Source organism: Ambystoma mexicanum, chromosome 5p (genome assembly GCF_040938575.1).
Source record: "Ambystoma mexicanum isolate Mex_15411 chromosome 5p, UKY_AmexF1_1, whole genome shotgun sequence".
NCBI lineage: Eukaryota > Metazoa > Chordata > Amphibia > Caudata > Ambystomatidae > Ambystoma > Ambystoma mexicanum.
The window spans coordinates 67,824,800-67,847,511 of NC_090930.1; the positions used below are offsets into that span (position 1 = coordinate 67,824,800).

Genomic DNA, 22,712 nt, shown 5'->3' on the forward strand with positions numbered 1-22,712 from the left:
TGGTTTGGCTATCTCCGCGGCCTCCTCCAGCTGGGTGGAGAAGTCCCTGGTCAGAGTGCTGATTTGGACCGGAGGCTTCAGGTGGGACAGGCAGCCCTCATGGACCTGGAAAATCACCTCTTCCCTCCTGAAGTCACAAGTCACATCTTCCTTACCATAGGGGCAGGAAGTGTACACCAGGAAGTTCCCCCCATGCCGGGTAAAAATCCTGCCTGGTGTTGTATTGTCATCACTGTCACTATCAAAGCAGTCCTTGGGGATTGGCCCTAACAGTTCATTACCTAAATCTATGGAAAAATGTCGGTCATCAACCGCCATTCCAATAATGGTGCCTGCGGCTAGAGTAATACTCTTTAAGTCGCTGTTATCCACCTCTATTGGAATGGTGTCGTGTTCTATGTTGACTAATGGAGTTGGGTTTACCCCTAACCCTTGCTGTTGGAGAGAAGCATTTAGATGTATGTAAGCATCTACTTTCACTACCAGGGAGAATTGTCGGGTCCTTTCTGGGATGGTGACTTCCTCTTTGATCTGAATTTCAACTGCATAAGGTAGCAATTGAGCTGACCTAAATGCTTTTTCTGGATCATCAAAGCCCATGGGATTATCCGCTAATCGGGACCAAGCTTTGAAGTTTATTAGGTCCAAACTAATGGCAAAGCGATTGAGAATGTCACTGCCTAAGTAAAAAGCGGCAGGGACGTCTCCCACGACCCAACAATTGTGGACTATGCTCTTGTGGCCAATGGAGATTTTGAGCATACACCTGCTTGGCAGGAGATGTTTGGAATTAGGTGCTTCCAGGTCCATTTCCCATTTGTCTATCAGTTTGAATGTGGGAATGGCTGGATCTTTTGGGAGTTGGCGGAACATGGCTTCGCTGATGAAGCTCTTACCGTTGTTCACACACACTCGAGCGAGAACAGAGTCCTTCCCATCATTTAATTGGACAGGGATGAACAACTGCTCTCCAATTTGCTGAATATCAGCCAGGCTCTGAGCTGATTTCACATCTTTCTGGACTATAGGAGTGGGAGTTTCTGATTGTGGATTAGTATAGAATCTCAGAGTGTTTCCTTCCAGCGTGGAGTACCACTTTAGACTGGAAGGAAGGTTGATTTTCAGAAATAGAGAGGACCCCCCATCACCAGTCTGTTGTCCTACTGCTATTACTGTCACGTCAGGAATTTGGCTATTCTGGAAGTGAAATTCTACATGGTCAGATTTTTGTTCAACCATGTGGCAGGTGCCGTTTAAACTAACATGGTTGACACTCTGTTTTAATTTTAATGGTCGGCTAGTCTGGGTCCAGAGGACCTTGTTTACGCAATCTATTAGGGGTGACAACCTCCTCAGGAGGTCATTCCCCAGTAAACAAGGGGTGCCCTCTGGAGTCACCACTATGACCGGGTGTTTCACCTTGTGTCGCCCCATCTTAATGTCCAAGTCTGCCGTCCCCTCGACGGGAATTTCCTTCCCGTCAAAGTTCTGGAGTTGCCCAGGAAGAGAGGTGAGAGGAATTTGGTAATTCCCTCCCCTTCCTGCATTCAGTTCATCAAAGGCCCTTCTGGACAGAAGGGTAGCTTGAGATCCAGTGTCCACCAGTGCCAAAATTGTACCCTGCCCCTGTACTTGTACCGGGCATAGTATCTTCCCTCCTTCTCCTCAAGGGGGCACAGATAATGCACATTTTTGGACAACTGGTGGGCTAACTTTCTAGTTTTGGACATCGCTAACGAAGAGATTTGGGCAGAATTCTGTGGAGAGCCTTGGGAATCTGAAAGAAAAAGTTGGCAACTGGAGATCAGAGCCATTGTGGGTTCCCCTGGCTCCGGTTTTAGGCCGCCCCCCCTTTTTGGAGGCAGTCACCAGGATGGGTTTGAACCAGGGGATTTTCTTGCTGTTGGTTCTGGGATGAGATGGTGGGCGGCGGTAGCTCAGTCTCCACATCTCCCCAGTCTGGATTTGCATCCCTAGGGACCCATTTTTCTTTGGGAGGAGTTCCCCCCTCTCTGAAGGAGAAGATCCTTTTCCCAGGATCCTCTGAGGATCCCTCTCCCTCAAATTGGAAGATCTGTACCTCCTCCTCAAACTGAGTCTGTTTGGGTCTTTTGTTTCTCCTACCCCCCCTCTGCTCCTTAGGAGGCAGACTTTCAGGGGCAAGAGATTTTGTTTCCGGTTCCTGGGTTTCCAGGGGCTGTTTACAAGTGAGGAAGGAAGCTTCCTCCAAGGCTTTACACCCCCCTTCCCTTTGTGCCTCCTCCCTGGGAACCGGTGAGTTATCGGGGTGCTGCCCCCGTCATTGTTCTGGGGCACCATGTCCAGAGTTGGGTGCGTTCTGCGCCGGCATGCCGATCTGAGGGTTCTGCTGCGCCCTCAGTATGTGACCCAGATCCCGCGCCATGTTTTGAACCTGGCGCTCTAACTGGGAAACCCGCTCAGGCTGATACGGGGCCCTGTTTTCTCCCCTGGGCTGATCCCGGGAAGGGTAGCTATCCCTTCTTTGGTAGTACCCCTGGTTGGGAAGATTTGGGTACCCCTCCACCCTTGGCCTCCCCTCTCCCGGATTAGGTTGTCTGGGCTCAGGGAATTGGGGAAAGAAGGATGGATGATTTTGGGGTTGGAAATTGGGTGGATACCTGGGGAAAAAGTTCTGCCCAGGATTTGGAGAATTTCTGCCCTCCGGTGGGAAGTTAGGAGGGAAGTTCCCTGGGTTAGGTGCTTGGCTGGATCCTCCCCCTTGGGCTGGAGGAGTCCACACATAACCCAGGATGGGTCGATTTCCCTTGTAACGGGGACTTACATAATCAGGAGAGCGAGGGACCCCATTTGTGGGGCTGCCTCCCTGGCTCCCTGTCTGTGACTGGCCCGAGGACCTTCTGGGCCTAGCATTATTAGGTGCAGGTAGGTTTTTAGGCCCCCCCATCTCCAAATCCAAAATGGGGGTGACCTTTACCTCTGCCACCTTGGCAGCAGCAGGGGTGCTGTTGGCTTTGGGGTTTTTCTGGGCATTACTTTTGCTATCTACCGGTTTCTGCACCTCATAGATCCGGGTAGCCTGTTCAATGACCCAGTCTAAAGATCTTTTCTCGTGAAAATCCCTCACGAGCTGGGTCATTATATATTTGGGCAAGGCATGGAAAAAAGTATTAACAAATTCTCTGCTGTCTGTGCGCACCCTTCTGGTGGTCTGCGCAAAGGCACGTTTCAGTTCTTGCACAAACTCTTGTGGGGCCTGATCCTCCCCACACTGCAAATTGTAGGCTGCCTTGCGAGCCTTTTGAGGATTTCTGGGAACAGAAAAATGTTTCAAGATGGCCACCTTATAGGTGGACCATCTTAAATGATTTTGGTCCTCCAGCCCCGCAAAGAAACTGGAGTATTCCGGGGAGAAGGTCCACTTTACATATTGAATACAGCTTTGGCTGTCCTTCAAATGGAAAGTCTCCATCATTTGCTCAAACAACTCTAAGTGCTCCCAAACAGAATACTTAGCGTTCTTATGGTAAGGCGTGATGACGCTCCTGATCGCCTTAATCTGCTTTAAGGGGTCCTTAAGCAAGGCCCTTTTTGCCTTATTGGCCTTTTTGGTTCGGGTAACCCTTGTCCATTCATCCTCTGACTCAGAGGCACTGCTCCCAGAGGTTCCTGTCTGCTCCTCCAGGTTTTCCCGGATTCTGCGAGCCTGGGAATGGCTGGCCGAATGTGGGGACCTGGTCTCCTGTGTCCTGCGCAGTTCAGAGGAGTCTTCAGATTCCTCCTTGCTGCCAGGATTTGATGGGTACCCCCCCCACTGACCTAACTGGGCAGAGGTTTTCAGGATGCCCTTAATGGGCCTACTCTCCTGGGGTTCCCCATTAAATTGCACTGTGCTGGGGTGCCCATACCCGGATGCCCGCCCCTCCATACCTGGGTGGTACTGGCCTATGAGCCCCATACTTTTGTCTGGATAGTAGTCTGCCATCCCTGTGGCCCGGTGCTCATGTGCGCCAGGGAACATGGGGGTGGCAGAGTCCAGTGACTGAGAGGTATGAGGGCCTCTGGTACTAGGGCTCCTGAGGTTATGCTCCGGAGCTTCCCTTTCCCAGCGAACCTCATCTCTATCCGCCCCTGCTCCCTGTTGCAATGCAAGAGCCTGCATTTGTGCCTTCAGTTCCTCAGTTAAGGCCTTACTAGACTCTATCAGTCTCTCCTGCATCGCTACCTGTTGCTGGAGCCTATCATTGTGCTGGCAGAGAGCCTCATTCTCTCTCTGTGTTTCCTGATTGGTCCTGGAGCACTGGGCCAGTCTTTGCTGCAGGAGGGTTACCTCCTGAGCTGTGTCCCTATTGGCCTGCTCCTTTCTTGCTAGAGCATCCTCCACCCTCCTGGTGTGCTCTAACAAGTTCTGGTGTTCTTTTTGGAGGTCACCCAGTCCCTGGTGGGCCAGGTGATTTTCTTCCATTTTTCTTTTTAAATGGCAGACTTCCTGGCCTAAGGCGTCTCTTTCCTGACTAAGAGCCTGCATTTGTGCCTCCAGGTCGTCCCTCTGCCTTTGAAAGGCACCAGCTTTCAGGCGTTCTTCATCAAACACTGCCTGGGTATCCAGGTCTTTCGAAATCAGCTTGTTGCTCTCTACCTTCACTCTATCTAGATGACTTTGCAGGGTGGCTACCTGCTCCGTGCATGCCCTGTTAAAGTCTAATTGTTGCTCCAGCTTTTTCTGGCTCTGCAGTAAGGAGTCCAAACTGTCTCGGTGCTCCTTCTGCAGGGCCAGAAATCTAGTATCCTGGTCAGACTTTTCCTGTTGCAGTATATCCATGTCCTCTTTTATTTTAATGATATACTGCCTACTGTCATTTTCTGACTCCTGGCTCCTGAGCAGCCTCTGCTCAGAAGAGTCCAGCTCAGATTGGGCCTTCTGTAATGCCAGCAGTTGCCTACTCGCCAGATCTTGGCCTTCAGCACATTTGTCCTGCATGGCTCCCATATGTAAATATAAATATGCCGCTACCCTGGCAATCTTGTTGTGCTCATCCTTGGCCTTAGAGGACATATATAGTTCACTCAGGGCCACATGTAAGGGACCCTGGTCTCTCCATATATCTGACCCTGTTTCCGTGATTTGGGGTGTGATGGCCTGCAACCAGACTGTTTGGTCCTGGTGAGTCCACTCACCTCTCACAAATAACTTATGTAAGAAGTGCTCTCTGGCTATTTTCATGTCTACTAAGGTCGTCATTCTAGAGATTGGTCTCTGTCCTGACTTACAGAAGTTTGTATTTTATTTTTGCAAAACAGACCTTTTCCTAAGAGCGTTCCTTTGAGGAGTGCTTTACAGCGTAACACAGCGTGGTGATCCGACCGGATATGTGTATCTGGTCAGCTGGCACGCTGTATTAATCTGCACAAATGGTAGATCTAACCCAAACGTCCGGCACGAGCCCCCAATTTGTAAGAGGATTCAATTCAACACTACAGCTAAGTCAATGCCTAGTCTGGGATACTGAATGGAAACCCTTATTGATATATCTTGTTGTCCAGTTCATGCGTTCTGGATGACTACCCCTATCTAACACCCCTCTTTTGGAATCCCCCTGACCCCACTGAGCCAAGAAGTATTTCTGTTTTGCAAGTTTAAAGGTTTATTTGATAATTTAAACAATATATATATATATCACGCTTTATAATAAATTAATAATTGAATATCACACTGAATCTGAGCAGTAATCAATAATGGATAGTCTGGCACTAGCACACTTGTGAATAGGAACAGAAGAAGAAGGTGGTAGAGAATGCTTTATATAAGTTCAGATGGATGTAATGTTGAATGAAATGCAGTACAGAAAATAACTTGATAGGATTTCAGCAAAAGACAATGTAATCACTTTCTTGGACAATTCACTCCCCCCCTTTATGCAATGCAAGGAAATGGAAGGAAAGCACACAGTTCTCAGAAATGCAATCAACTGTAATTCAGTTCACCCCAGCAAGCTTAGACTACAGAAGTTTAGAAACACAGGCCCAAGATGCTTTTATATGTGCTGGCAATGAAGTGAAAAATATGCTAAAATGCTTTTAATTCCCTCTAGGAGTTCAGGGTGAGTGGTATCAAGTTAATATTAGTCCAGGCTCACTTTAGATCTAGGAGTAACTAGCAGGTTAAACAAATTTTTTCTTTAACGGAAGGCAAGCAGCAGCAGATTTTTACACGTGGAGAAACTTGCAAATCGCGGCAAAATGTCAAATCTCGGCAGATTTTTCCGAGTGCGCCGGGCGCGATTACAGAGGCACTACAAGGACTATCAATATCGTTTTGGGGTCCTAGGACAGCCTAGGATCTCAGCTTCCAGAGGAAAGTTACTGCAAGTCTCTAGGACAAACGGTCACGGAGATATGAGCGATTAAATAAAGGTCGTTTTTCAGATTTGAAATTTTAAAGTTCAAAAAGACAAGTGCAGTTTGCAACTAGAAAATGACAGGTGACAGCTTTACAAATGACAGGTGACAGTTAGGAGACAGTTCTACTTAGATTAAAATAGCTTGAATTATATTATTTTAACTAAGAGATTGGTTCTGCACAGTTTGCTAGGTACTCACACTATATTCTTGAATTAAATTGGCCTCGCCACGGATCTGGTCAGGTTTTAGACTGGACTCTGGTCTCTGCACTTCACAGTGATCTGGGTCAGCTCTCTCTCTGGATTCTGGAGATTGATGGATTTGAAGTCTGGATCTTTCTGCACAGCTTTCTCTAGAGATTGATGGAGGTAAAGTATGGATTTTCCCGGCAGAGCTTCCAGCTGCAAATGGATTTGAAGGTCCCTATCTGTCCTGCCTGTCTGCTTTTATGTGTTTTGAAAACGGGTGGAGAGGCTAGCTTCCTAGGCCCTACCCCTCTCCCCTTGTCATTGGCCACTTCATCCGCTTCCACTTGATTGGGGGAATGAAATGAAGTGTCATCATGATGAGGTCTGTTTATGATACAGAGAACCCACCCCTGTCAACTTTACACACAATCTATATTTGCTCAAAAAACATATTTGCACAGGTACACATTTGTTTAAAATTACATGCACCCTTCACATATCACAGGAGGTATACCCTGTGCAAATCTGCTCTTCCTGGGGGCTTGCATTCAGAAATGGCAACATTTGCACTTTTTAACTGATTTTGCAATTTCGGACATTAACCCAAATGTACACACATGTGCGCAAGGAGTATGGACATTAGTTGATGAAGTGTCAGATTTTTCACATGCACGCATTTTGAGTAATATCCTCTTTTCCGCTAAAACCCCCCTGAACATACCACCGGGTCCTAGCACGTCTTAAAATGTGGGCAGAAAAATCACAAGAATTATGGTGTCATTTAAATAATTTTCACAAGTCCGTACTATGAGTTATTCATCTTTTTAGAGTTATGTTCTGGCCCCAAAGGGGTGTGGTTTCCCCCCAGCACAAGGTTGAATTTCTGGTTTTTCCAGTTCTGCCAAGCCAGCTTGCTCTCACAGGCAGTGCTCCTCCCCTGTCCTTCCAGGAGGAAGCTCCATTTACGACTCCCGCCAATAAAACATTTGCCTGAGTCAGGACAGGGCTTTGTTCAGAGCTCCTGTATTCTGTGGGGGCTCCCCTTAATTCAATTATCAGAGAGGTGGCATATCCTTAGTGTGGCCAGCAAAAGGCAGATAGGCCTGGGAACACAGCTGTGACTCAAGTTTCATCTCCTGTCGGGGGTAGCTGGTGGGCAGAATTCAGTTCCTTAAGTCAGGTTTCAGATAAAATGTCACTTTTTGTTACCCAGTTTAAGTCAAGACAATGTTTACATATGCAGCTAGAATGCTGATCCTAAGTTTAAAACTATGACATTTAAACAATTTCAACCTATGTGACACTCAAAGTAGGTCACTCATTTCTTTTAAACATTTAGATTTTTAGTGTCTTTCAGTCCAAATTTACTTAAACTGCTGAAATCCACAGCTCAGCCAGTCTTGTTATAAACCTTCAAGTCACTTCAGAATATAACTTTACATTGTATCCACCTCTCAGTAAGTCTTTCTTTGGCATGTTTTGGGTTCATTTATTCAGTTTTCTACAAAAAAGTAAAATCTGGTGTTGTTTTAAAACGCCGGCTTTTTGATAGCGGTGAGTACTGGTACTGCACCACTTTTTGGGATTTAAGAAAATGAATTCCCAACAGTTATGGGTTTGCTTTTGGCAATCAGCATTGCCATTCCCAATGGTTTCAGACTACTGTGTGGGAAGTCCAATGGTGGTTTTAGGCAGTGCCCTTCTGTGCCCATAACATCGGCAAAAATGAGTGGCAGCCTATTCTTCATGCACTTCCCTGGGCATTTTCTGGGAAGCTCTGGCCATCATGATGTTTTCCATGTCAGTACTGCACAGTTTTGAGGTAGGGCTTGGATGCGTGGATAAAAACATCCCACACTACTCCACCAGGCTAGGGGCCCCTCCAGGGGGTTGAGGCCTTGACAAGCCCTCTCTCTTGCACCCTATATCCTTGGTCACCTCCTCCTCTTGGTCACTTCCCCTTTACTCCTCTCTGATCGCCTCCTTTCACTGTTCCTTCTTGCTTCTCCTCATCTCCGTCTCACCTCATTTATATCTACTCCTCTGGTCTCCTCTCTCATCGCCCATCTTCTGGCTACTCATCGACCGCCTCCTTTTCCTACTTTTTTCCTACTCTACATTGTTCTCTTCATCCTTCTCTCTCTTTTTAATGTGCTCACTTCCTTCTGTCTGGTCTCCTACCCTCTTTTACCTCCCTCCCCAATGGTCTCCACCCTCTCTCTCTCCGGCATTCTCCCCCCCTCCTCTTTCCTTTTCCTCTGTGACTCCAACACCTCCTCCAATATTACTCTCTTTAGCTTCCCTCCTTTGTTCTGCTCCCCTGCTACTTCTCACCCTCTTCTTTGCACGTTTTCTCCTTGGCCACTCAGCCAGGCACTCGACTTCAACCCATGCTTCCAGTTCCTGACCCCAACACAGCTCTATTTACCATTCTCTTTAAATCCTATTAAGATTTCTCTTTGGCAGTTGTGAATGCCCTGCAGGTTCTGAAGTTCCTCGCTGTCTGTAGTTAGTCGGTGAGAGGTTTGCTTCCTCTTGCAAATACTGGCAGTCCGAGTTCAAAGAGGAATTCTCGATCAAATACTGCTGCTGAATACCTCCTTTGAAACAAGCCCCCATATCCAGAGTCCAGTTTTGTAGACCCAGTTTCAGCAGGTTAATGGGCCACTGGGGCAAAGGTTCCAAATCTCTGCTGTTTGTCTCAAGTGTTGCTTATTAAGAGCAAATTCCCCTCTGCATTGAATTGGTGACATTTCCTCCAGCAAGTGCTCTTTAACCAGGGTTGGGAGATTCCTGGTTAAGACGAAAATGAAACCCTTCATGAGATGCATCAGGCCCTTCTACACTAAACGGCAAGAGGTTTCCCTGGACTGGTGCAGGTGCTGAGCGAGGGTTTTTCTCTGTTAGATAGAGACCTGGGGTATCGGAGGAGATCAGTACTCGCCATAGACTTGTGATGTTTTCCTCCCATCTTTCTAGCTTGATCCCTTTAGACTCTGCTGCATGATGTTTAAGCAAGTTATCCTTTAGAGGGAACATTCTGCAGTTTAAGAAACGTCTAAGGACAGCAAGTTCCAGACAGCTAGGGGTCATCAAGGTGCCTGGGGGAGAGGGGAGATTACAGATCTAAGGCTGGTGATAGACTGGGAGCCCGGGGGATCCCCCTCGCGGGCCTCTGGCCGGGGTAGGTAGTGACACACGACTTTCATGGCCTCCACAGTCCCATCACGTAGCCACTGACATGGGACTTCATTACTCTCATTCACTTGGAAAACTGCAGTAGACAGATCCATCCAGAAAATGACTTCCTCTTGCAAACTGGGCATGACAGTGGCTACCACTGGTACCAAGAATCTCAATGGCAAGTTCCAACACTAAGGAACTCTTCGCCATCTTACGCGAATTAGAAAACCCAAGTGTACCCACCTCCCTAGTAAAACCTTACAAAGCGTGGTGCACCACCATACAAACTGCTCTAACTACCAAAACCAACCTTCTCTGCAGTATAATAACAATGAAGAAAGACATACTAGTTGCCAAACCCAGGCATCAGATCCCATTGGCACCACCCAACCTCAGTCACGCCCCCGCCCGAATCCCTGGAGTCAGTCCCCTGCTTCTCCTTCCACCCTGTCACCCAAGCAACCATCTTGAACACCATCCTGGCCCTCAAATCCCCCAACTGCAAAGGAGATACCTGTCCTGCCCACATCATAACGCTCTTCGCCTCCAGCCTTACCCCCATTATCACTGAATTTGTCAACTTCTCCCTCAACTCATGCAAAGTACCCACCAATATCAAAGCAGCTTCGGTCACCCCCTTAATAAAAGAAACCTCCTTGGACCCAACAGCACCGGGCAACTATAGGCCCATCAACAAAAGTATCCTTGCTGCTCAAAATCTTTGACTGCAGTGCCTACTTACAATCCCAGTAATTCCTTGTGAAGTGGGAGAATGGAAGACCAGGCTCCCGTCCTTCACCTCTCGCGCTTGGCCTAGAGGGTCACGGCCCAGACACCCGCCGCGAGAAGAGTTTGTCCATTTACCAGACGACCAGGTACCCTGGTACAGGAACATACGGATGTGTCCACCTGCCTGCCCAACAGCCCGCACTGGCCATGCCGACACCTGCGGCTCGGATCAGCTAGACTAAAAACCACACGTCGTTAGAGATGCCATGACGACCTAGACAACGGGAAGCACATCTGTACAAGTATACACACTTAACATTTCCACACCAAGCTACACGAAGAACATACTCAGTGCTCTGACGTAGGCGACAGGCATATTCACGGACGTGCATCTTTATTATTTTTACATAGGCTTTCAGAATGCAGAAACGCAAGATGCATCATGAACTCATCTATAACGCTTGCTCACGCTTCCCTTGAAACCCGTTACCACCATGAGAGGTATAATGGAAACACGATACTGGTCATGGAAATGTATGCTACTATAATCTAAAGCACCTATGCACCAAACAGACTATTTAAGCACCAGGCCCGAGTAGGCCTCAAACAAGAGCTCCCGTGGACATTAACAAAGCAAGAGTCAGGTTGCTGATCCTGCAGAAAGAACCCGATGGAGCAACCAGCCAAGGTCGCAATGTTGCAAGCCCACATCCAAGAACAAATCATCAAAGGCACGTTGTTGCAACCTCGCACTCCGCGTACCAACGTTAAAGTCATATCTACAAATTAAACCAGACACACAGTGGAAAAGCAATATTAATTGTGCAGAATTCTGCCTCAAACACGGTCCCGCCTCACGTGACCAAGCCGAATCTGACGAGATGCCAAAACCCAGGAGAGAAAAGGCGTCTGGGTCCCTCACTACGAGACACAGGCCGAGACACTTGAAAGGCTCAATGGACACCTGCTACAGTGGGAGCGGTCAGCCTTCCACCTATGAATAAATCCTCACATTGTCTGCACGTACCCATATTGAAACATTGTTGCAAACACAGGTACACCGAGAGCTGGGAACAACGGTGGTCCCAGGCTGGGGAGCTCACGGATGCACCAATCAGAACATGGGGCTCTTATCTCAGACGTCAGTAACATTAGCCAATCCTCAGGAGCCTTCATGTAACAATTCTTATGTATCCAATTATAGGGACAACCCAGATATACCACCTGACTACACCTTGTCCACTAATATCATTCTCTATATGTGTACTATACTAACCCTACCACTCGAGCAACCAATTAAGAGTGGCGATAGGTTTTTTGTTAACTTTCTGAAGTGACGCAAGTAGCGCGTCATAATGCAGTAAAAAGGGCCTGCGAGCCCCACGATTATGTGTGTGTCAGGACGGACGCGTACGCTCCTTGACCCATCCCTGCCGTTTTGTATAAATAAACAGCAGAGTCGCCTTGCTCCTTGTGTGTGTCTCATACTCTATCTCATCTGGGATATACGGGAGGATTTGGGGCCTCCCTGCCCGGAGGTCTGCGGACCGCCCGGCCGACCCCGGCAGAATTTCCCCCCGACAAGTTGGAGGCACTGCTGAGATCTGTTTAAGATCAACTTTTATTTTTAGTTTTTCCAGGCACTCCCGTTGCGAGGAGGCCCGGCGGCGCGGCCCCCTCTGCCTTTGCCCCCTTCTGAGGACTACAGGACCATCGCGGAGCCGCGAGAAGACCGGACAGCGCAATCCGGATATTGGCCCTCGGGAGCCGGTTGAGAAGTATCCCGCCCGCGGTCGGCGAGTGTCCAGACGTGGTCCAGACGAGGGGAGGTGGCGAGCCGCTTGGAGGGTGCACGCAGTCGAGCGGCCCTGCATCGAGAGAACTTGGTGAGCATGACACGCACAACAAGCAATGCGAAATTGTGAGGGAGGGGGAGGAAGTAAATAAGGGAGGGGGGAGGTATTGTAGAGATGTGCGGCGAAGGTTTAACTGAGTGTTGCTAATGGAATGAATGATAGGAAAACGAGTGCGAGAACAGTCGGCTAACGTTACGCGAAAGAGGGGGGCGGGGCACGAAAACATCACGTGCAGCCGCTCGTAACAGTCAGCTAACGTTACGCGAAAGAGGGGGGCGGGGCACGAAAACATCACGTGCAGCCGCTCGTAAGACCCTGATGGTCTAAATTGCGACTAAGTGTGAGGGTGGGTGTGTGTGGTTTCCTACGACTTGACATTTATTGATCAATGAGTAGATGAAGTTCCCTATTGTTCGAGCAAGAAACTCGATAGGTAGATGACGTTTCCCTGTGGGCGGTAGCTAGTTACATAGTTGCCCAAAACGGAAGATAATTGGCTGGTTAAGCCCTCCTGTTAAGGGGCGTATCACACGCGAGGCGACGCAGCGTGCGCAGTCCGGTTATATTATTGATGAGATTACCTTGTTCCAGGAGAGACAGGAAGACAGCTGTAGGGTTAGCGGGGTAGATTGCAAGTGTATTTTGAACTTAAAAAACATAACAAGAATATACCAGTAGCTCGAAGAAATCGGTGACGTCACCAGTAGGGATTTAATAGGATATCGCGAGCACAAGGAATTTTGGGTTTGAGAGTGGTGGGGAAGAGAAGCATGATAAAGGAGCTGGTACGGCGATAAACTATAAACCAGTGGATCGAAAAAAGGGGAAAGGGGCGTGGCTGCGCACGGAGAACGCCGGCCACGGCAAGTGTAAACGGGGGAGGAGAACGGAGAAACAGGACGACTGTATAAGATCATCGTAAGGGGTACGCAGCCGCAGGGGGCTGCGTGCGCTTCGGCCGCAGGGGGCCGTAGGGGAAGGAATATAATATAACATTATATTTATTATCATTGCATAATTTGTCAAAAGGATTGTCGAAAGTCCCCACACTTGCGGGGCGAGGTAAGCAATACAAGGTTGTATATCGTAAACTGCTAGTAAGGGGAAGGGTAACAAGGGGAGTGAATTTATGTCATACGGGAGAGGGTCGGGAGGGTGGGGGAACACCCTCACTACCCCACTACAGCACATATGCACCACACTGCCACCACATAGGGAGAAGTTAATTAAGTACAGCATAGAGTGGACCCAGGGGACAGATAACAAAATGTTAACACCATGGCCGCCTAATGGTAGTTTCGATCCATATGCCCAACATTCACTACTGAACCATCTGCACAATACATACAAGGGGAAGAAGTTGGCAAACCATGTGGAGGTGTTTAACTTATGGAGGATGTTCCAGGGGTCTCGACCAGGACCAAATGGAATGTTCACTATGGGGGAAACACCGGAAGAAAAGGAGATTAAGAAAGAAGGAACGGGTGGGGAAAAGGAGTGTGAAAGCACAAAGAATACGGGGAACGAAAGACAGGGAGGAGAAAAGATTGATAAATCAGACGACATAAAAAAGGAACCGAGCAATGGGATACCCATAACACCGGGAGTGAAAACAGAGGGAGGAGGGTTGTACCCTTTAAGAGAATTAGGAGAAATAGCAGGACAGTTAAGGGCGGCTGAAGGATACTCAAACCCGGCATACAGCCCTCCACCATATGTGGCTCATGGGAAGATACCAATGGGGGACAGGAGGATTAGAGAAGAGCAGACTGTAGAGATAGGAAACGATGAGTGGATAGCTGCACAGATATTGTTGAAATTACGAGGCTCACTAACTGGAGAAGAAAGGGAGGCGGTAAGGAGAACAAACGAGGATAGTGCCAGAGAGAGTGAAATGAGGGGAGAGGAGCTACTACGGCAGAAGGAAGAGATTTTGGAGGAAAGATTAGCAGAACTAAGGGATGAGCAGAATGAACTGATCAAACAACTTGAGCGGGAGGAAAGAGAGAGAGTGAGGAAAAGGAAAGAAGGTAAGGACGAATTGGAAAAATTAAGGGAACGAAGTGAGGAACAAAAGAGAGAAGCTGAAAGGGTAAAAGGAGCAGCAGATAGGGTATCAAGAGTAGTGCTGAGAGAGAAGAAGAAGGAAGAAGAAGAAAAGGAAAAAGAAATGGAAATATGGAGGAGGAGGATAATATCAGAGGCAACTAAGAAATATGAAGAGGGGAAGGTAATAGAGAGTATCGTAGAAAGAGAAAGGGTGAAATGGGAAAGGAAGAAAGAGGATGAAAGGATATTGGAACAGATGAGCAACGAAGTAATGGAGGAGTTGAAAAGGAAAAGGGAGGAAAATAGTAGGGAAATGGAGGAGAGGAGTGAAGGAGGAAGAGAAGAGAGGGGTTGGGAGAGTGAAAGATGGGGAGATGTATATAAAAGTAGAGAGGTAGCAACAACATCAGCACAAAGGGGAACAGTTGGTAACAACGGAAAGGGAGAAAGAGACCTAATAGACTTAAAAACAGTAACAATAAAAGGAAAAAAGGCAGAGTGGGGGGTGCCATTTATGAATGATTTTTGCAGTGAGGAGGAAGGAGGAGTGGAGAAGGATGGAAGGAAGAGTGAAAGGGAAAGCTTAGATAAACTATACCTTACTAGAACAAACATAGATTCGCCCTGGATGAGTAGAAGATGGGAGGAGCTGGAGAGAAGTAAGGAGGAAGTGAAAAGAATAGGGGAAACACAAACCAATGAAACCACGCCACCCACATCACCATCGCACCCTCCCACGTCACGCCCTACATGTTCAACTACCGCGCGCTCTCTGCACAGAATAAAGCTCGCGCCCTTTATGAATGAACTTACACCTTATGCATGTCGGCTTAGGGACCTCCCTAGTCGCAGGCAAGACAGACAAATAAACATACCCATATTGAACACAGGAAATGATGAAAAAAGGGGAAAGGAAGAAGAGGGAGGTAGGAGCAGAGGTAGTAAGGAAGAATTTGAAGTAGTACAAGAAATGGGGGAAGAGGAGGGGTGTGAAGACTCAACATTATGGAGCGTAAAGGGTGACACAAGACAGAATTTAATGCCACTGCTGGAGAGAGGAGGGGTTAGACCACAGTATGTACCTTGGAAACATACGGATAAGGAAAATATAAAATGTAGGCTCCCATCACTAAGTGGAGGTGCGGGTAAGTGGATATATGAAATGGAAAAACACACCGCAGGACAGAAACTAGCAGTAGGAGATGTGAAGGGCCTGTTAATATCAATATTAGGGGATAGAGCGGATGACATTTGGAAAAGAGCGGGATTCCATGGGGTAACAATAACGAACACATCGCATGATGGGGCACCATTTGCAAACTGCAGACATGCGCTATGGCAGGCACTGAGAGTGCAGTACCCAGACACATCAGACATAGGAGCCATTACTTCCCGTAAGATGGGTGAAAATGAGGATCCTGTTGATTATATCCAGGATGTTCAAGAGAAGTGGCGCATGGAAACTAGAGAACAATGGGACAAAACACCAGCCATATTTTATCATATACTAGTACAAGGGCTCCCAGAAGGAGTTCAAAAACAACTAAAGAAAGTAGTGGGGATGGAAGCAAAACCATGGCCAGAAATACAACTGACTATAGTACATCACTGCAGAACATGGCAAGGAAAAATGAAACAAAAGGAAGAGGATAGGAAAACAGAAGAGGCCAAATTAGTACAGAAAAAACTTACTAAATACACAATGGAAGGGGCACTAATAACTACGCCCACACCAATGGCCCAAAGCCCAACGCAAGTAGTGGCTGCACAAGATCCCGCACAAATAACGCCTCCACAAGGTGTAATACAGCAAGTGCCGCCTCTGCAATTACACGCACCAAACATGGGAGGAGGGTACCCAATGCAAGGAACTGGGTATTATAGTTATAACAGAGGGAGAGGAGGGTTTATGAGGGGGAGAGGATATGGATATAATACCCAACAACAGGCTGGGGGACTAAGAAATAACTACCCCACAGGGCAACCCGTATACCAGGACAACACAGGGAGCTTCCCATGGCAAAACAGGGAACCACCCGTGTGTTGGAGCTGCGGACTATTGGGACACATGTCACGTACATGTAGGGTCAGGCCAGGAACACCAGCATGGAATGAACAAGCACAACCCAGGACATTACAAGAACAGCAGGGCATACAACAACAGCAGACGTCACAAAAGGGGAGTGACCCACAACAACAAACAACACAACAGCCACAAACCTATTCACTGCCACAACAACAAATAACACAGTACCTGCCACCGCCACAACAACAAGTAGCGTTAATACAACCACCACCCCAAAATGAACGAACACAATTGGGTGGGGTGACGGTGTTGGGACACAACCCTTACACAGGGAATGGCCAATCATTGTACCCCCAATAGGCCAGCCCACAGACGGCCTTGGTGTGTCCCATCCTGTCAGTAACACCTAATAGTGCGGAGGAACCACGCATAGAGGTAACGATAGGTGACAAAAAATTATCATTTCTTGTTGACACCGGGGCAACCCGGTCTTGCATAAGGGAAGGTAAATTTAAGATGTCAGGCGAAGCCATGAACACCCAAGGATTTTCTGGGGCTAAAGGGTTGGTTCAATTTACTGATAATGTTCCCTTATCTATTGGAGATTATGATCTGTCAGTTCCACTCTTGTATTATAGTGCCTCACCAGTAAATATACTGGGGAGGGACATAATGAACAGGTTGAACATGACGATCTCCTTTACAGAGGATGGCATAATTTGCTCTACTCCAGGGATTAACATGCTCGCAGCACGACAGATTTTGCAAGCATACTGTGGACAGACAGCGATTAGGGCGGAGCCAGTAGATGGCGAGATATTCCAATATGGCACTGACATGGCATTTGCATGGATGCCAGGGATAGAAGGGAAAATATGGAGGAGACCAGCAGCCTATCTATTCCGACCAGAAACACCAGTTGATGAACTAGAAGGGAAGGTGTTTGTAGTGGACATTGAGAGCATTATTGCAACAGCTGATTATGTTGCTGTGCACGCCCAAGATAAAGAAGGGAGAGCATGGAGGGCGGTGATAGCACTAGCAGAAGGATGTAGGCTGACCCAGGTGTCAGATGAAGAGCTGTTCTCAGAAGAAAAGGAAGAAAATGAAATGGTGTTCATGATGAGTGTAGAAATATGGCTAAGAGTGGCTCACAAACAAGTAGCACAGAAAATTGCAATGGCACTTGAGGCACCCGCAGGCACCCCAGTCCCATTTTTTAAGGAGGATATGTCAAAGGTGCCCAAATCATTATGGACTATAAGCCCTTATGACGTGGGATGCATAAAAAGCATAGGGGGTGTAAGGATAAAATTGAAAAAAGGTGCCATACTACCAAGAGTTAAACAGTACCCATTGTCAAAAGAGGCAGATGAGGGCATATATGAAATCATAACGGCCCTTATAAACAATGGCATATTGGTCCCCTCAGAATCACCATGTAACACAGCTGTGTACCCGGTGCGCAAGGCTAAAGGGGGGTCTTGGCGCTTCATACAGGACCTCAAACCCTTGAACAACATAGTAGAAGCAGAGTATCCAGTAACAGCAAACCCGGCCACAATATTGTGTGGCATTCCAGCAGAAGCATCACGATTTACAGTGATTGACCTTAAAAATGCTTTTTTCTCAATACCATTACACCCAGACTCACAAGATTTGACAAGCTTCACTTACCGAAATACGAAGTGGAAACATACCAGATTACCACAGGGGTATTGTGAATCACCCTCAATTTTCAATAGAGTAATACAGATGGATTTGGGTAACGTTGAGGTGGAAAGCACAGTGTTACAGTATGTGGATGACATAATAATTTGCAGTACAAACGAAAGTAAATGTAGAGAGGACTCCTTAAAAATGTTGACGATACTGGCAGAAAAGGGGTACAAGGTAGACATGGAAAAGATACAATACTGTCAGGAACAGGTACTTTACATTGGTCAACTGATATCCCAACATGGAAGAAGAATTGCACCACAAAGAGCACAGGCCATCTCAAGCACTCCCGTGCCACAGACTGTGAGAGAACTGCAGCAATTTCTGGGGCTGTGCAACTACTGTAGAGCATGGGTATTTGATTACAGCTCATACATAGGACCCCTGCTTGAGGGTTTGAAGGAAGCAAATAAAGGGGAGAAAAAGTTGGGATGGACTATGGAAATGAGGGAGGCATTTGACGAATTAAAAGACGCGATATCAACTGCTCCAGTACTTGCATCCCCAGACTATGAGCGGCGCTTCTTTATATTTTCACATTGCGACTCAGCAGTGATGAAAGCAGTATTGGCCCAAAAAACTAGCATGGGCTATAAACCAGTAGCATTTTACAGCGGTCACTTAGACCCTATAATGTTAGGCCACTTCTCTTGTGAACAAGGTCTTGCTGCAGCTGCTTTTGCAGTAGAAAAAGCATCAGCAATAACTATGGGGTGTCCAACTACACTATTTGTGGAACATGCACTATTTGCGATATTGAATAAACCTAAGTCCACATTAACGACACAGAGGGCATCAGGTTATGAGATTATTTTGTCTAAAGCTGAACTGGCAATTGTTAGATGTAGCACGGTTAACCCTGCAAGGTTCCTAGCAGAAGTAATTGAAGAGGGAGATTACGCCCACGACTGCACCCAAGTAACTGAAATATACTCATGTACTAGGAAAGTTGAAGAAAACGCACTAGAGGGAGGTGAGCTTTTGTTTATTGATGGGTCATCAACTATTGATCAAGGAGATGGGATACGAAGGACTGGGGCAGCAGTAGTAAAAATGATGGAGGCGCCGGTGTGCGTGGCTATGAAGTGTGTACAATTACCACAGCACTACTCTGCTCAAGCGGCGGAACTCGTTGCACTAATATTGGCATTAAAGGAAAGTTTTAATAAAAGAGTAACTATATATTCCGACAGTGCATATGTTACATCCACTGTCCACTCAGGGCTATCAAAATGGAGAAGGAGAGGGTTTAGGAGAGCTGATGGCACTCCAGTACAACATGCCCTCTTGTTGGCTGAACTAATTGAAGTAATAAACGACCCCCAAGAACTAGCCCTAGTAAAATGCACCGCACACACCAATGGAGAAGACTACGTTTCAAAAGGAAATGCAGCAGCAGACGCACATGCGAAATATGCTGCATATTTTGGTGAGATATGGAACCCCACAGACTCACAGAGAGGGAGAGGGAGGGGAATAGCGAGGGAGATGTTAATAAGAGAAGGGTACACCCATCTCCCAGCCACAAAGATTATGGAGCTACAAGCGGCTGCACCAATGGCCGAAAAAGAAGTATGGGTGAAAAGAGGATGCACAATGTCACCAACCGACGCACTATGGCGCCAGGGTGGCACTGGGAAGGTTGTAATACCGTTGGCACTGTTAAATACCGCCTTGAGCCAATTACATCACCCTGCCCATACAGGCAAGGAAATAATTGCAGCACGAATTAGAGAAGATTGGTTTTGTCCCGAGTTAACCTCCCATGTGTCAAATTTTATCAGCAATTGCCTCACATGTCAACAGTTTACGGCCGGTCATACTCTAAAAGTGATAAGAGGTACAATACCCCGGCCAGAAGGACCTTTTCGGCACCTTCACATTGACTATGTTGATATGATCAACATCTGTCAAGGCAATAGGTATATGATTGTAGTAGTATGTCCATTTTCTAGGTGGATTGAAGCAGGGCCCTGTTCACACCCTGATGCGTTTAGAGCAGCCAAATTCATAGTAAGGGAGGTCTTCCCCAGGTGGGGAGTGTGCGAGGTGTTAAGATCAGACAACGGCCCCCATTTCGCAAATGAAATGTTCCAGCATATTACATCCCTGCTGAACATTAAACACAAATTTGCATGTGCATACCACCCACAGGCTAATGGTGTATGTGAACGCCTGAATGGCCTGTTGAAGGAGGCAATTGCTAAAATACAACAAACAACAAAGAAAAGTTGGTTGTATTGCCTTCCGTTAGCATTGTTTGAACTTAGAAACAGGCCAGGGTCCGACCACCACCTCACCCCTCACGAAGTGGTTACTGGACGTCAAATGCGCCTTCCCCTAACACCAACGTCAAGGGCATTCACCGATAACGAAAGTTCAGCGAATGTGTTAGGAGATGAAATGTATCAATATGTGTCTTCTTTGATTACTAGTGTCGTGTTTGTGTCTCAACAGCTCGAGCGCACACGGGGCGGGTCTACCAGCAATCAAGAAAAAGACGAAAGTACGGAATTGGGAAAGGAGAACTCGTGCAAACTTGCCAAAGGTGACCACGTACTACTTCGCAATTTCAATAGAAGGTGGCACGAGAAGAGGTTCACTGGCCCCCATCTGGTAGAGGACGTATCAACAAGAGCAGTAAAACTAAAGGATAAGCGTGCCTGGAACCACCTACATGACGTAAAGATCTACAAACTGCAGACCCGCCCCAGCGCCAACGACAGGTCCATTGGAAGAACAGCAACAACATCGCCGACAGCGGAAGAAAGTTCCACCACAGACAACGACCCAATTGTTCCCTCGGAGACAATAACTGACGAAGAAGGGGTGACCCCCATACTGCCCACCCCATGATCACTCGCTCAAAGAGTAAAAATACTTCCGCCATCTGAGCGCAAACCCCCCCATTGACTGCTAAGTACAGTTGTAACTAAAATTGAAGGACATTGCTTGCACCAATACACATGTAAACACGTGAATGTTCTCTTTTTCTCTCGCACATACAGGAACTGCGTAATATTGTATTGTTAAGAAAAGCTAATTAACAAGTTCAGTGTGCAGGTGTAGATGGTGCTGCCAGACGATAACTACCCAGAAGAATTGTCACACCAATTTGTATACGAAATAAAGAGGCCAACATACTTAAAAAGGAGAAGGGTACGTGTATACTACACAGCCTTCCTCCTGGCCATAGAATATTACATGCCCCACCTCCGCCCATACTTGCCGGTCCTAAGAGACCCATCACTTAGAGTAGCGTGGGAGCAGCTCTTCGCCTGGGCACTGAATGACTACTTGATAGGGAGAGCTTAAAGGAAACAAAACTAACATTTAATAACGAGCACTTTTGAGAATTTTTAGGCGGGCAACTGTAACGTCGCAAGAATAAGCTGCCAGGACCGCAGCAAGGTAAGAGCAAAATGCCGGTGAAATTAGCATATGTAATAAAAATAATAGGGATTTTTATGATCACCGGGTTCTTGGCTGCCTCTGTCTGGCAGTACAGCTATGCTATTGATTTTATTGCTGCACCCAAACTTAATATACCCCCGTCCCCTGCTGCAACAGGTGTTACGTCAGGTGGTAATCGTAATTTTGCACCCAAGCAAAATAGAGTTAAAAGCAGCACGTACTCAGACAATAAAGGTATTGATAATTATGTACAAGATTCAGCACACGTCACAAACAACATATGGTACCAACACATGACCCGCATTGGTAAGCAGACAACTGAGGATAGCTGTTACGTTTGCTCATTAATACCATACGCCATGAGCGCTTCACGAACATTTGTTGCCACAGAAATAGATGAAAAAACAGCACAGTGCATCATATATTTAGCCCTGTTCCAAACGAAAGGAAGATTTCAAGGAACAGTAGTGCACATGACATGGAAAACACGAGACTCATACCCATATGAAAACAACTTCCTCAAGACCTATCTGAGTTATCACAAGACCAGTTTACATGCTGAAGCATTCAGGTACATAACAAGTGGCCCTGCAAAAGGAGAAACAAAGAAGGTAACACTGCAGTATCTACCATGTGATTGGTACGCAACTGAAGTTCCGGGTAAACAAGGATGCTGGGAGAGGCCGCTACTGACGATAACAGGAAAGGTGTTTCTGGGCAACAGCTGGGAGATAGGAGTGATTGGCAGCAACATGGTAACAAAAGAAACTATCTCAACTATCGAGACACACAATCATCGATGTTGGACGACGTGGATCAAGTATGTACCAATGCTCACATGGGTAGAAGAAGATGAAGACCCGATAACTATACTACCATTGACTGCGCCTAAAGTATGCTACCAGCATAAAGGAGAGGTGGACGTAGGATATAACACCAATTGTGCAAGCGTGATGGAGTTGCCTGAGGGGGGAGCGGGAACAGCAGTAATAATGGACCATTATTGGGCCTGTGGGGAAAAGGCATATCATACACTGCCTCCCCTGTGGAATGGTGTGTGCACAATGGTACACGTCAATGTACCATCACTAGTGGTACCTAAGAAGCATGTCGATGTGGCGAAATTTCCTAAAATGGATGAAGGGGATAAGAGAAGAAAGAGATCTG

The 22,712-nt window shown here is 47.0% G+C and overlaps 1 protein-coding gene across 3 annotated transcripts in view; it reads right to left on the bottom strand.

Annotated features, from left to right (window-relative positions):
• The window catches only part of LOC138480733 (arf-GAP with Rho-GAP domain, ANK repeat and PH domain-containing protein 1-like), a 691,830-nt gene that overhangs the window by 241,491 nt on the left and 427,627 nt on the right, over window positions 1-22,712 (bottom strand). The gene's annotated exons all lie outside the window — the stretch shown is intronic.